The sequence below is a fragment of the Canis lupus genome, chromosome 36 (genome assembly GCF_003254725.2).
Source record: "Canis lupus dingo isolate Sandy chromosome 36, ASM325472v2, whole genome shotgun sequence".
Classification (NCBI taxonomy): domain Eukaryota; kingdom Metazoa; phylum Chordata; class Mammalia; order Carnivora; family Canidae; genus Canis; species Canis lupus.
Window position 1 is genome coordinate 2,755,486 of NC_064278.1, and position 4,941 is coordinate 2,760,426.

General features: G+C 55.8%; 2 non-coding genes across 2 annotated transcripts; one reads left to right on the forward strand and one right to left on the reverse strand.

Annotated features, from left to right (window-relative positions):
• The first annotated feature begins 2,347 nt into the window (after positions 1 to 2,347).
• Positions 2,348 to 2,419, forward strand: TRNAA-CGC (transfer RNA alanine (anticodon CGC)). The gene has a single exon. It is a non-coding gene; the product is annotated as a tRNA-Ala (tRNA).
• Positions 2,420 to 2,688: 269 nt separating this feature from the next.
• On the reverse strand, positions 2,689 to 2,759 carry TRNAG-GCC (transfer RNA glycine (anticodon GCC)). Its single transcript has one exon. It is a non-coding gene; the product is annotated as a tRNA-Gly (tRNA).
• Positions 2,760 to 4,941: the final 2,182 nt, after the last annotated feature.

Genomic DNA, 4,941 nt, shown 5'->3' on the forward strand with positions numbered 1-4,941 from the left:
TGGTTTGGGATTGGGCTCTAGCAAGCATCAGCATTCTTCAAAGCCTCTGCCAGTAATTCTAATGTGTAGTCAGGAGTAAGAACTGCTGCCTGGACTGGGAATAAACATCTTCGCTCATGTCTGAGGGAAACCTGCTCTGTACCTGGTGGCCAGAGTGCCACGAGCCAAAGCAAGAGTGTGAAAGGGAAGGTGTAAGCACAGCCAGAGATGAAAGTCACCTGCTTCAAAGTGGGGGCCTGTGGTCAGTCCTTGGGAATGATGTGTGTGTGAGAGAGAGAGAGACAAAGGGAGACTGAGAAGGGGAAATTTGTCTCCAACCAAGAGAAACAGGAGGGTAGAAGATAGAACTGAGTTTTTTTAGACTCTGTAATTGTGGACATTTGGCCAGGCTCTCTTCATCTGTGAGCAAAGTTGGTGCAGTTTTATTTGCATAAAGATAGATGTGATCCAAGTTTCCTGAAAAGACCCCTTCATTCCAAAGTGTGCCTCCTATTCACCTTTCCCATCAACCGCCGTGGCCGAAAAAAGCCCAGCAAGTTGGAGCCTTTCTTTTAGGTTAAGCCAGGCCAGTAAATCAACTTTATATCCTCCATTGGCTTTAGAGCTTCTTTCTTCTTCCTTCTTTCTTCTTCCTTCTTCTTCTTTTCTTCTTCTTTCTTCTTTCTTCTTTTTTTCTTCTTCTTCTTCTTCCTCCTTAAATCATATGCACTTATTTAGGCCTTGGAAGGTAGAAAATGAGTAAGGGTTTAAAAAGAGCCTTCTCTGAGCCTAGCTCTGAAATATCAGAGTTGCCCCAGAGAGAAGGGAGTTGTCCCACACGAGGAGTTCCCTCAGGTGATGGAGAAATAAGCCCCAACCTGAGGCCCGGGACAAAAGAGGCGAGGTCACTGGAGGCCAGTGTCCTTCCTTTACAATGAACCACATGCTACAGTCGCAGTTTGCCCTGGTGAAAACCTTGGGAGGGAAGACACGGTTTGGAAATGTTCTGGCTTGGGGCAGAGCTCCTAATGGCTGTCCACTGACGTGGTTTGTTTTGTGGGGTTTTTTTTGGACATTCTGTATTATTATATTAGATCAGCATGTGGCTTGTTCTAGTTAAAAACAAAATCTGATTATGAGCCATTATTTGTTTAAATTACTGTAAGCAAACGGAGTAACTTACTTATTTTTAATCTCAGAGTTGATTATGAAGCTTGTGGTTCACTCAGAATTATTTTGAAACCTGCGCTCCCCGCTCGGCCCGGGCCGGTGACCGGCCGCTCCCCGCATCGTACGAGAGGCTCGGCTGCAACCGCGGGGAGCCGAGCCCGGGCCTCCGCGCGGCCGGGCGGGGGCGGGGGCGGGGGCGGGGGCGGGGGCGGGCGGGGGCGGTGCCCCGGCCCCGCAGACCCCACGCCCCCGCTCGGGTGCGGCCGCCGGCCGGGGTGTGGGCGGCCCCGGAGGGGAGGGGAGGGGAGGGGAGGGGAGGGGGGCCCGCCCCCGCCCCCGCCCCCCGACGCGGAGAGCAGTTGCCGAGGCCCAGGCCGGGGGTCGGGGTGCGGCCCTGGGGGGGGGGGGGGGCGGGGGCGGCGCAGGGGCCGGGCCGGGGCCGCACTGTAATATCAAACCCGGAGGAAACTCCGCCCTGGGCAGGCTCCCCGCCCCGACTTTGGCATCGTTTATGTAGACTTAACGTGCAGGGACGGTGGCAGCGTCCGTTTTTTCAGTTTGGTCCCCGTGGAAGAGAGCACGGAGCAGAGTCCCCCGCCCCCCCCCGTCCAACAGGTGGCTGCCGGCGCTGCCCTACCCGGACGATGGGGCTTGGGGGCAGGTCGTTCACCTGGAGCCGAGTGCGCACGGGGGGCCCCCAACTCCCCGCCTCGGCAGCAGGCCTCGCGGGGGCCCGGTCGGGAATGCGGGGGGCGGGGGGGACGGGGCGCAGGCGGGCCAGGCCCCCGCGGGATCCCCCCGCGATGCGCGCGACCGCCCCCTCCCCGGCCCCGGGCACTAAGCGCCCCCGCCCCCCTCCCCCGGCAGGGCGCCCCGTGCCCTCCCCTCCCCCTCCCCCCTCCCCCCACCCGGCAGGGCGCCCCGTGCCCTCCCCTCCCCCCTCCCCCCACCCGGCTGGGCGCCCCCTGTCCCCCCCCCAGCGGGCCCGCGGGGCCGGCGGCCGTGCTCCGGGGCTCGTCCCGCCCGGGCCCGGGCCTCCGGCTGCGGCGGGCCCCGAGCGCAGGGCCGCGGGCCGGGACGAGAGGCGGCGGGCAGACACGTGCGGCCCGGCCGTCGCCCGGGTTCAGTCCGGGCCGAGGCGCGAGCGGCGGCTGCGGGGCGGGATGACTGCCTTTCCCAGAAAAGCGCTCCGCGGCCGGGGGATGTAGCTCAGTGGTAGAGCGCGCGCTTCGCATGTGTGAGGTCCCGGGTTCAATCCCCGGCATCTCCAGGCGGCCGGCCTCGCTTTTGCTTTTTTCTGTTACGGACGCACGTTTCTTTCGCTCCCGGTTTCGCGCCCAAGGACGGTGTCTAAAAGGGAGACCGAGGAAACGGCGAAGCTCGGGGACACAGCCTTTTCGGTCGTTCCAAGCAAAAGTGAAACCGGAACCCCCTTGGTTCCTCATTCCTCCTTTTTCTTCATTTGCATAAAAGCAGCGCCTGGCCGTCCTCACTGACTTGTGCCCTGGGGCCTAAGCCTCCGGGCCGGGAAGAAAAAGCTGCATTGGCCGGGAATCGAACCCGGGCCTCCCGCGTGGCAGGCGAGAATTCTACCACTGAACCACCAATGCGCCGGCGGCAGCCGCCGTCCGCGCCCGGCAGCAGAGCCCGTCCCCGCGGCTGAGCCCGTCCCCGCGGCTGAGCCCCTCCCCGCGGCTGAGCCCCTCCCGGCGGCGCCCCCTCCGCGCTCCGTGGCGGTGCGGGCGCCGTCGGGGCGCCGATACCTGCAAGCGAGCGCTCAGCAGGAGACCCTGGAGGACGGGGACACCGGCAGGGACCCCCCGGGCGCGGCCCTCGCGGAGGCGGCCCACCGAGTCTGCGACGTGCCCACAGGCTTGCGCGCTTACCCGCTGGGTCCTCCGCCGCGCGACGGGACCCCTCCCGGGCTCAGGGCCCCCGACGATGGGGTCCTCGGCAGGCCCGGGGGGTGGGGTCAGGGAGCTGTGGCAGGGACTCGGACCCCGGCCCATATTGCAAGGGTAAATTAGAAGGCGTGCCCTGCGACCGCCGCGATGCTATCCAGAGGACCTGAATTCCCCAAACCGCCCCTTCCTTCATTGTGAAGGACTTGATCATGGGACCCCTTTCAACTCTAACAGTATGACTCGGAGCCTCTGCCCTTAATCTCCAGAGAAAGGAAAATTGCAGACCTTGCCACAAAGATAGATGAGAGAGAAAAACTAAAATGAAGGAAATGCATTTATAGAAATGAACCTAAGTGTGAGATAGAAGGCTCTGGATTTAATTTTTTTTTAATTTTTATTTATTTATGATAGTCACAGAGAGAGAGAGAGAGAGAGGCAGAGACATAGGCAGAGGGAGAAGCAGGCTCCATGCAGGCTCCATGCACCAGGAGGCTCTGGATTTAAACATCATTTGCCCTTTATCCGTGAGAGGGAAATTCCCAATAATTTGCAGGATCTTTGATGTCCAAAGAAGACTGAAGGGTGAGGAAAGCCGTATGAGAGTAAACAACCAGCAGCGACTAGGTGCTGGGCTTTGTAAGGACATTGCAGGTGGACTTGAACCCACTGAGGTACCTCGTACAACTGCCTCCACTTAACAGCTGAGGGAACTGAGGCCCTTAGAGGCAAGATTAGAACACACGTAGTGTCAAGCAATCTCTGGTTGCTTAGCCACAGCCCTGTTTTGCCTAGAAAAGAATAAATCACTGTGTACTGCACCCAGGAATACTGCACGTAGCTCAGGACATTACATATGAAAAACAGTAGAGTGGAGTTACAGAAAACGATAAAAGGCTAAAGAATAATGTAAGAACTTCTACAGTAAGATTTATTTTTAAGGACTTTTTAGTTTGTGAATATGCAGCAGAATTTAAAGACAAATACCTTATTAAATTATTAAGGCATAATGATGTGAAAAGACCAGGGAATTTGTAAATTGAAACTGCAATCCTAAGTAACCCGTGGAAGAACAAGGTCAAATCATTTTACCTCTCAGAACTTCAGTTCTTTAAAATGAGAGAACTGGAGAGAGAGGTGGTTTTCAAATTGCATTCTGAAGGGCTCTAAGTTTTCAGAAGAGCCTCAGGGCCATTGGCTGGTGGGGCCCTGCCTTCTTTGCCCAGGCCCCTAACTTCCACCAGGCCATTTATTTACTTTTTTTTTTTGAGGGATTATAAGTCTAATTAAAAAAAAAAAACAAAAACAAAAAAACTTTGAAACGCCCTGTACTACATGACCTAAGTTCCTTCAAACTCCAAAATATGATTCAAAATTTAAAACAGTCTAGAAGTCCCTCAGCCCAAGAAACACTACCAAAAATTTAAACAGGTAGAAGGGATCAAATAAGTAGGGTGGCAAACCATTTTAGTGGCCTGTCAAAGGCCGTTCTACATTTTTCTTACTGCAAGTCCACGAGTCTACCAGAGTCAAATGTGGTTTGCTAAGCCAGTTATCTCGTGTCCTTTCCAGAGATTGGTCGAAGATGGGTTTTGTGACACTTCTTGCCAAAGAGAAGGCGGTATAGACAGCTAGGGGCTTCTGGGAAAGAGGGTATGCGAGATCCCTTTTGCCTTTTGTTTCCTGCTCTTAACATTGACATGAGGTCATGTCAATGCTTGGAGCTGCCCCAGCCATTTTGTGACTTGAGAGACTGGGAGTGACCCAGAAGATAGAGACACTACACCATCCTAGAATTTTCTCCATCCAGACTTTTGGTTAAGTAAGGTAATTAAAGATCTTTATTGTTTAAGCCCCTTCGAGTTGGGCATTTTGTTGCACAGTCAAGAGC